At 41.8% G+C, this 10,861-nt stretch overlaps 1 long non-coding RNA gene across 1 annotated transcript; it reads right to left on the bottom strand.

The window, feature by feature from the left end:
* Window positions 1–390: 390 nt before the first annotated feature.
* Window positions 391–5,108, bottom strand: LOC122942566. The gene is made up of 3 exons (XR_006390594.1): window positions 4,986–5,108; window positions 3,673–3,783; window positions 391–622 (listed from the first exon to the last, which is right to left on the bottom strand). It is a non-coding gene; the product is annotated as an uncharacterized LOC122942566 (long non-coding RNA).
* Between the last annotated feature and the right edge of the window lie 5,753 nt (window positions 5,109–10,861).

The following is a 10,861-nucleotide window of genomic DNA, read 5'->3' as shown; positions in this document are numbered from 1 at the left end:
GGTGTTTAGAGTTAATTAGTTGATTCAGATGATTAGGTTAATAGCTTGTTTAGAGAACCTTTTCATGATATGCTAATTTTTTTAGATAGGAATTTGGGGTTTTAATGAGCTGTATGCCAAAATCATCAATATTAAAACAATAAAAGGCTTCTTCTTCTGAACTACTTCAGTTGTGTGTAATGAATCTAAAATATATGAAAGTCTAATGTTTATCAGTACATTACAGAAAATAATGAACTTTATCACAATATGCAATTTTTTTTAGAAGGACCTGTAACTATAAATTATAGCTATTAAATTTGTAAGTGCTTAAAAAATGCTAATCTATCTTTGTCCACTAAGAGCCATGGTAAGCAGTGGTTAGAAATAATACTCTCACAAACAATTGAATAACTTAATCAGGAGAATACATTTATTAAAGTTAAACAGAACATTTTCAAGGACTGTTAAACATTCTGCTTAGATATAGAGAGTATAACAGACTGCAATGCATAGTTGATTCCATGATTTAATTTGGAAGTTTTGAATGGTACAGCAAAGTTTCTTCACTTCATGTTACCTCCGTACCCATATCCTCCTTGACCACCGTAGCCTTGTCCATAACCACCCTGCTGGCATGGATCTAATAAAAAATAGATTGAAACTTAAGGTTTAGTAGATTGTTGGCAAGTAATGCTGGTAATTTATGATTTTGAGGCACTGACATAACAGATAAAATTAATTATATGAAATATGTCTAGTCTGGCAACTAAAAAGTATATTAAATTATAATGTGTATTGCTGGATTAGAAAAAATATTATTAAAGTTTTTTTTTAAAGTAGAGACATAAAAAAAAGGCCATAAAGTGTTAACTCTACTCTGCCACTCTATCGCTGTTAACTGACAGCTCAGCCAAAGAGTATGAGTATATATTTTTTTAACTCTTTAATACAAGTGGAAGAAGATGTAAACTGAAGCTCCTGAGCCCCAATACAAATGTTATAACAGGGCTCTCAACTATTCTGTGACATTTGTAATTCTGGTGTCATCTTATGTGGCAAAGAGGACTTTGGGTTTCTTAGACATTAGGGCCTAGGTGCAAATGCTACCTATATTTTTATGACCAAAATATGGCTGTTTATAGCAGGACTTGTATCACATAAATTCTGTCTTCACATAATCATACTGCTAACAATAGGGTAAAGTCAGAGAACAGTTATTTGTTACAGTCATATCATGCAAGAACATTTTATTGTATAAACAATCAGTTATCGCCACCAATATTTTCATCATTTAACATTGATAGTTCCAATCATCTCATGTGTAAATCAGCGTTGGGCAAAGGGGCGTAGCTATAGGGGGTGCAGATGTATCAGTCTGGGGCCTAGAATCTCCAAGTTACACCTCTGGCTGGAAGGAATAGGTTAGGTCAAGAATTTGACATGGGGGGGTGCCATTAAAATTTTTGACTCAGGCAGCAGGAAGGATATGTGCTCCCCTGCCCCTTGACACAAAGGACTGAGGGAAGGGGGGCCCAAACTAAACTCTTGCACCAGGGCCCATGAGCCTTTAGCTGCGCCCCTGCTTTGGCCTCAGAACTGGTGACTGTATGATGGCTCACAGAGTGCTTATGACTCTGGACTACAAAAATAATTCAGCCAATGCGGCATATAATGCTCCATTTGGTGATGTGTTACTCAGTTATTTGTACCAAGAAGCAGTGGTGTACCTACCATATAGGCAGACCAGGCAGCTGCTATAGGGCATAAGCAAGAGGGGCCTGCAGTGGAGGAGATGCCCCAGCCCCTAATTGCTCCTATCTATCTTTCTAAAGCTAAAGGACCTCTGATGATGTCATCACAGGTCCTGTAAAGGAACTGCACAGTGTAAAGTGTAATTCCCAGGTTAGAACAGTGCATCTGCCGGGACCTGTGATTACATCATCTTCAACATCACAGGTCCTGCAGGACCTAGCAAAGGAACTGCACCAAAAATGGTATAGTTCCTACATTTGAAAGGTACATCTGCCAGGACCTGTGATGACATCATCACAGGTCCTTCAACCCCTAACAGCAAGTATTAGAAGGTCACAATCAGCTCTGCATTGATCCACACAGACTGGAATGGAGTGGTAAGAGGAGATCCTCCACTTCTCACCACCCCCCCCCCCCATGCCCTGTTTTTACTCATTGGTCATTAAAGTATAATACTTCAGATAGTGACACTGACCACTACCTCATGTACCTCACACACACAGTGACCATAATGTACAACTGACCACATATCACTGCATCTACAGTATTATACCTTGAATTTCTTATATCAATACACTGCTCTATATCTATATATATATATATCTATATATATATATATATATATATATATATATATATACACACACACACACACGCTGCATATATTACACAGTATTATAGATGCAATATGTACATATAAATAGTATATACAGTAGTGTACTGATATGTGAGTCATGAGGTATAATAGATGCAGTGTGTACAGATATATAGTATATACAGCAGTGTACTGATATGGGAGGTGAGAGGTATAATATATGTAGTGTGTACAGATATATAGTATATACAGCAGTGGACTGAGATGTGGCTTACGAGGCATAATATATGCAGTGTGTGAAGATATATAGTATATACAGCAGTGTACTGATATGTTAGGTACGAGGTATAATAGTTGAAGTGTGTATAGATATATTGTATATACAGCAGTGGTTTGATATGTGAGGTACGAGCTGTAATTTATGTCAATATACCTCATACCTCATGTCAATACACTGCTGTATTTACTATATACCTGTACACACTGCATCTATTATACCTCGTACCTCACATGTCAGTACCCGCTGTATATACAATATACCTGTACACACTGAATTATTATACCTTGTACCTCACATTACACTACTGTATATACTATATACCTGTACACACTGCATATATTATACCTTGTATCTCACATATCAGTACAATGCTGTATATACTATATACCTGTACACACTGCATATATTATACCTCGTACCTCACATATCAGTACTCTGCTGTATATACTATACATCTATAAACACTACATCTATTATACCTTGTATCTCACATAACAGTACACTGCTGTATATACTATACATCTGTACACACTGCATCTTTTAGACCACTTTTGTGTGCCAGGGCGGTTTTGCAATACCAATCCGGCCCTGATGGCATACAGTATAAAACGCAGCAGCAAGCATAGTTCATGGGACAAAGGGAGAGGCCTGGAATGGGTAGTGGGAGGGGCTATAAAAGGGGAATGGAGGCCCACTTTAGTTTCTTGCTATGGGGCCCAGCGATTTCTATGTACACCCTGCCTAGAAGCAATACTTCTATGGAAAGTTCTATCGTGAAATCATGGCGGTAAAGAAATACAGCTTCATACAACTGAATGTGTGTGTGTAAACTAGAAAACTAAAACAGAATCTCCTACACACTGTTGGTTTTAAGACTCCATTGATAGAAATGAAATCCTTCCCTTTTGTTGTTTTCTATGTATGTTGTACTCTGCACATTAAATAGCTTTATTTTAGATAGATTATTTGCATTGCCTCTGTATCCACTAGACTGGTATGCATGTTTCTGTGCATTAAATCCAAATTACAGTTAGATACAAATATCATCAACAAATATACATACTTGGGCAACAAGGCGGTGGTGGACATTGAACTGTTGGACATGGAGCACATGGGTCAACTATGATGCATTTGGGTGTTTGGTCCTGGCAAACAGGTGGTGGCGGGCAACATGCTGAAAAGAACAAAAAAATTATTATATCAGAGAAAGTGACGAAAATACAAAGAATGAAAATGATTACATTTATAAACTTATTAGGCTAATGTAACGATTTGATTGTGGGATCATTGGTGCAAGGTTGCTGTGAAGGCAGTAGCTTAGTAATACAGGGATCAATGGAGCCAGTGCATATTGTAATAAAGTAAGCATGATGAAAGTTGACAAAATCAGGGGTAGACATAATATTTGGGCATTCTTCGCTCCAACAAAGAGGCCCTGCTGATATAGATGCTCACTGCTACTTTAAAGGGGTTTTCAAAGCTCCTGATATTAATCCTCAGCATGAGGGGATCCTTAGGATACTGTAGATCATGAATATCTTGTTGTTGTGGCGCCAACACCCTCGCCAATTAGCTGTTTCCTTCGGCCTCTGACACTGGAACTCGCTCTTACAACAGAGCTGGAAGCAGAACTCCATTCAAAGTGTAATGGTCATGCCAGGTTGCTGTAGCTTAACTCCTATTCACTTAAATAGGTGCTGAGCTGCAGTCACCCAGTCACCCAGCACAACACTTTGTTTCCACCTCTCATTCAAGCTGCAGGGAACAGCTGATCAGTTGGGAAGCAGGGTGCCTGACCTCCACTGATTGGATATTGATTCCTAAGGATAGGTCATCAATAAAGGGGTCCGGAAAACCCCTTTCAATTGACACTTTAGATTGCACATACTGGTCTACCATAATGATTTTCACTCATAGCTCAATATTAATTGTAAAGCCAGGTAATGATGTTTTTGAAGAACCATGAAATAGGGTGTCTAATACTAGTACCCTTTACTCATCAAGGCAGCAGATGAACACCAATAGAACGATATACATTTCTCACACAGAGTCTTGCAGCTGTCTGCACCCACCATTAAAGAAAGCTAAGCATATGTTAGAACAGTATACTGTATATATATATATATATATATATATATATATATATATACATACATATACACATATACATATATATATATATATATATATATATATATATATATATAGTGTTTTTCAAGTGGACTACAGGTAAATCTAAGTCATTTACACAGACTAGTTAAATGGGATAATCACTTAGGCTCTGTCTTTATATCTTTTAGCACAACTAATGGAGAGCTAATAATTATTCATTCCCTTTCATTAAAAATAATCAAAACCTATTTAAATGGCACTTACGGTTTTTGCCTTGTCCCTTTGCTGACATGGTTGTCTCTGGTAGAGTGATGTCTCTGAGTGATGAAACAAGGTCACAGAAGATGGATACTGAAGCTCATTACAAAGGTGCTATATATACAAAGCTGCTGCTATTGTTGAGCAACATATCAGATGGCAAAATAAGCCAATCGGAATTCTAATTGACCATCTAACTACTAATTGGCTCCAATAATTTGCATACCTTGAAGGCTATGTACTGAGATAATGGCTTTGTGTATGCATACATAATTAATTAATAAAAGTATTTATTACACATAGAATGATATACTTATACATTCTAAGATTATGAATAGTCTAATTGTCTGAACAGTATCATTACTGGCAAACCATCTAGTTGGATTACTCATTTCACTCATCGGTAAACCTAAGCAAACTCCCTACAAAAAATGTAGATGTGACCCAGTTCTATTAATACTGTGATTTAGTACAAGATCATATGTAACAGGGGCAAGCTATAGGACCCTTTGCAAGAGGGAGGCCAGTCCTTATTGGCTATATCCCCTTTGCTATTAGGTGGTGATAACCTCTCTAGAGGACCTTAATTGTTAGCAGACGTGCTGGTTAGAAATTGGCCTAAGAGTCATTAAAAGTTAAGAAGGGGGTAACCCTCATCAACCCTTCATAATATTCTTGTTCGCACTTATATATTTGTTGCATTGCCAGTCATGTGCATGCTGCTGCTGCCTGACTTTCTTTGTGCAGATAATGACTGGTGAGCAAGCACTGTGGCTCAATTTGAAGTGCCATGGTGCTGATAAGAGGGACAGAGCTATAGAGGGGCACTAGAGTGGTGACAACAGGCAGTGATTGCATATAATGCCAGTGGACTCTGCTGTTACTGATGTGGAGCAGCCAGACTGTGTTCAGCTGATGCAAAACTATCAGTAAGCTTAAGGTAAGAAGACTGAAAGACACTGGAAGACACCATCTGAGTAGATCTGGGTAAGATCTGCTAGAGTACGATGTGGCTGGCTGCCCTAGGCCTACTGCTGGTTCAAAAGTCTGAGTAGAGTGAGTAAAGTGAGTGAACTAGAGTGGCAAAAAGGGACAGTGTAAGAGTACTCTCTGCCTGTGTCACGAGGGTGTCAAGAGCCACGTCTGACTCCGTTATACCCGGGATCAGAAAGTCGCAGCGGGTGGCTGCGCGCTCTATGTCTAAAGATAGCGCTGTTTCTTAATGGAAGCTTTCTGGGTTTGCCTTGCAGGGATCAGGGATCCGTAGCTTCTTCTCCTCAGCTGTTTCTTGTCCAGCAATCCTAACCTCCTTATATTCCCATCTCACACTTCTCTGGTTGCCAGATATAGAGCTTCCTGCCTGGACTTCTATACTGACCCACTGGAGCTGTGTAGCTGTGATTTCTGGTTGTTGTTCCAGAGCGTTACCCTCCGGATCCCTGTTGGGCTTTTGTTGTCCGCTGTTGTTGCCCACCTGGGATTATATGTTTTGTCTGTATTGTCTGTCCTCTCCTTGGTGTTTTCCTTTAGTGTTAGTGGTGCGGACTAGTGTTCCCACTGCCCTATTCACTACGTAGGGCTCATCTCAGGGAAAGCCAGGGTTTAGGCATGTGATCGGCGTACGGGTGAGGAACCCGTCTAGGGACGTCAGGGCAGTCAGGTGCCAGCCTCAAGGTGAGTTAGGGGTCACCACCTTTCCCTCTCCCTTGGACAGAGCCTTCCCATTTCCCTCCCTTTGCATCACGTATGTGATCGGCACGCCGGTCATGATATTATATCTGGCCCTTATTTTGTGTAGGTAGAAAAAAAAAAAAAAAAAAACCTACTTTTTCTTTCTGCCTATTTAGAATCCAGTATGGATCCTATTGCTGCTTTGACAAAGCAACTTCACGGCCTGTCTTTGGAGGTGGCAGGATTGAAGGCGTCTGTCCTCCAGCAACAGCAGCAATTGCAACAGACCGCAAGCCCGGCGGTTGCTATGGGTAACCAGGTTGCTGCGGAACCCAAGGTTGTTCTTCCTGACAGATTTTCTGGGGGAAGGGACAAATTTGTGACGTTCCATGAGGCCTGTAAGTTATATTTTAAGCTGCGCCCTTAATCCTCTGGTAATGAAGAACAGCGGGTGGGGATTGTTACTTCCCTGCTTCAGGGGGACCCACAATCCTGGGCGTTCTCTTTACCCACTGATTCCCAGGCTTTCCGATCAGTGGATGAATTTTTTGGGGCCTTGGGTCTCTTATATGATGACCCTGACCGAGTCGCCCTGGCTGAGTCGAAATTACGAAGACTCCTACAGGGAGAGCGGGCAGCAGTGGAGTATTGCTCAGAGTTTCGTTGGTGGGCTACGGATACCCAGTGGAACGACCCGGCTCTCAGGAGTCAGTTCTGCTCTGGGTTATCCGAAAGGGTTAAGGATGCGCTTGCGCTGTATGAGACCCCCTTTTCCCTTGATGTTGTTATGTCCCTTTCTATCAGAATAGATAGACGTCTTAGGGACAGATTGAAAAATCCTGAGCAATTGGTAACCCCTTCCAAGCAGCAGTTAGTCTGTATGGACCTAGACGAGCCTATGCAGCTAGGAGGAACTCGTCAGGTCCGTCCGTACTCCTGAGGCTCGCCGTAGGTGTGGGGTTTGTTTTTTTCTGTGGGGGGAGGGGCCATTTCATTAATGTCTGTCCTTCCTTTCTCAAAAACAAAAGACCGTCAGAAACTACTAACCCCAGGCTGTGTGGAGGATGTCAGCCGGGGGTATACGTTTCCTCCATACAAACATCTCAATTTGTGTTGCCAGCGGTTGTTGTTTTTGGTGTTAAGACAGAGACTTTTACTTTCTTTCTAGACCGTGGGGCAGGGGTAAATTTGATAGATGCCCATTTTGCCCACACTATGGGTTTGTCTCTCTGTACGCTACAGAGACCTATTCCCATATTCGCGATTGATTCTGCTCCTCTGTCTCAGAGAAACCTTACTCACATTGTCCATAACTTACACCTTCGGGTAGGGGACCACCATAACGACTGTCTATTATGTTATGTTCTGGAGGGCCTTCCCACTCCTGTGGTATTGGGTCTTCCTTGGTTGGTAGCACACAATCCAGGCCAGGGAGATATTGGAGTGGAGTGAGCATTGCAGAGAAAATTGCTTAAATAGCAATTGCTTAGTCGCCTCCATAGCTACTCTACCTACATTTGTTTCTGAAAAGGGTTGTCAGAAGTTACCACCTCACCGTCCTTATGATTGCCCGGTTCACCTGATTCCCGGTGCAAAATTACCCAAGACCAGGCTATATAATCTTTCAGGTCCCGAGAGACAACCCATGAAAGATTATATCTCCGAGAGTCTGGCTAAGGGACACATCAGACCCTCTTCATCACCCGTGGCTGCAGGGTTTTTCTTTGTTAAAAAGAAAGATGGGGGCCCGCATCCTTGCCTAGATTTCCGCAAACTAAACCGGATAACCATCCAAGACCATACCCTCTTCCTCTCATTCCTGACCTGTTTAATCAGATTGCGGGTGCTAGGTGGTTCTCCAAACTTGATCTTAGGGGGGCCTACAATGTGATTCGTATCAAGGAAGGGGATGAGTGGAAGACAGCTTTTAACACCCCTGAGGGGCATTATGAAAATTTAGTTATGCCTTTCGGTCTGACCAATGCTCCTGCTGTCTTCAAACATTTTGTTAATTACATTTTTAGTCATCTTATCGGCAGGTTTGTGGCGATATACCTAGATGATATTTTAATTTATTCGTCTGATCTGAAAACACATGAGGTACATGTCAGACAGGTACTGCAGGTCCTAAGGACAGATAAATTATATGCGAAAATTGAAAAGTGTGTCTTCGCCGTTCAGGAAATACAGTTCCTGGGATATCTATTATCTGCTTCAGGTTTCCGTATGGATCCTAGGAAGGTCCAGGCAATTTTAGATTGGGATCTTCCTGAGAACCTTAAAGCACTGCAACGGTTCTTGGGTTTCGCAAATTTCTATAGAAAGTTCATAAAAAATTATTTGGTGATTGTCAAACCCCTTACTGACTGGACTAGGAAGGGGACTGATTTTTCTAAATGGTCTGACGCCGCTAAAATGGCATTTTCCTCTCTAAAAGAGAGGTTTACCTCGGCACATGTACTAATCCAACCTGATGTCTCCCAGCCTTTTATTGTTGAAGTAGATGCGTCAGAGGTGGGAGTGGGGGCTGTACTGTCTCAGGGTCCGTCTCCTGGCAAATGGCATCCTTGCGCTCTCTTTTCTAAAAAACTATCTGCAGCGGAGAAGAACTATGATATTGGCAATAGGGAACTATTAGCTATTAAACTAGCGTTTGAAGAATGGCGTCACTTTTTAGAGGCGGCAATCCACCCCGTCACGGTGATTACGGACCACAAAAACCTTCTGTACCTCTAATTAGCTAAGCGTCTCACCCCTAGACAAGCTAGGTGGTCGCTATTTTTTACCAGGTTTAACTTTTTCATCACCTATCGTCCTGGGGCAAAAAATACCAAGGCAGATGCATTATCTCGTAGTTTACCTGGAGGGGGTAATGTGGGTGATCCGGTACCCATTTTACAAAGAGGAGTGGTTATCTCTGCTGTACACTCTGTTCTGGAGGGGAAGGTGTTACAGGCCCAGGGGGACGCCCCGGTCTCTTGCCCCTCAGAGAAATTGTTTGTACCGTTAAACCTGCATCTCAAATTATTAAAGGAACATCATAATTCGGCACTTGCTGGGCACCCGGGTAGTAAAGCAACCTTGGAGCTATTGTCTCGTCGTTTTTGGTGGCCCAGGTTGCGTCAGGATGTAATGGATTTTGTGTCTACTTGTGCACGCGCAAAAGACTCTCATACACGTCCTGCAGGGTCTTTATTGCCACTTGTCATTCCCAATAGGCCATGGACACATCTGTCAATGGATTTCATCACTGACTTACCTTTGTCTGCGGGTAAAACAGTTATCTTGGTAGTAGTAGACAGGTTTAGCAAAATGGTACACTTCATTGCGTTACCCGCACTACCTAATGCTAAGACTCTTGCTCAGGTATTCATCAGTGAAATCGTGAAGCTTCACGGGGTCCCTTCTAATGTTGTTTCGGATCGGGGAACCCAGTTTATTTCTAAGATTTGGAAAGCTTTTTGTTCCCGTTTGGGGGTACACTTGTCCTTTTCCTCAGCTTTCCATCCTCAGTTGAATGGGCAGACTGAGCGTACCAACCAAAACCTTGAGACATATCTAAGGTGTTTTATGTCTGAAAACCAAGAGGTGTGGTCATAATATTTACCGTTAGCCAAGTTTGCTATAAATAATCGCCGTCAGGAATCCACTGGCAAGTCACCATTTCTTGGTGCATATAATTTTCATCCCCAATTCTGTACTTTCAAAGAGGGTGGGTCTTCTGGGGTTCCCGAAGAGGAACGGTTTTCGTCATCTCTTTCATCTGTATGGCAGAAGGTGCAAGCTAACCAATATGGGAGGTAAATATAAATGCATGGCTGATAAGAAACGGTCGCCAGGTCCGGACCTAGGAGTGAATGACTATGTGTGGTTATCTACTAGGAATATTAAGTTAAAGGTTCCCTCTTGGAAACTGGGTCCTAGATTCATTGGTCCTTACAAAATAGTAGCCATCATTAACCCCGTGGCTTTTCGCCTGGAGCTACCTCAAACTTTTAAAATCCATAACGTCTTCCATAAGTCGTTACTCAAAAAGTATGTTCCACCTCTAGAACCATCACCGCTGCCACCCCCTCCTGTTGTTGTGGATGGTAATCTAGAGTTTCAAATGTCCAAAATTGTTGATTCTCGCTCTCTTCAATATCTGGTGCATTGGAGGGGTTACGGTCCCGAGGAAAGAATGTGGGTTCCAGCGTCTGAAGTAAACGCCG

This window comes from Bufo gargarizans, chromosome 6 (assembly GCF_014858855.1).
Source record: "Bufo gargarizans isolate SCDJY-AF-19 chromosome 6, ASM1485885v1, whole genome shotgun sequence".
Lineage (NCBI taxonomy): Eukaryota > Metazoa > Chordata > Amphibia > Anura > Bufonidae > Bufo > Bufo gargarizans.
The sequence above is the reverse complement of the archived record's forward strand: the minus strand, read 5'-3'. Positions and strand labels throughout refer to the sequence as shown.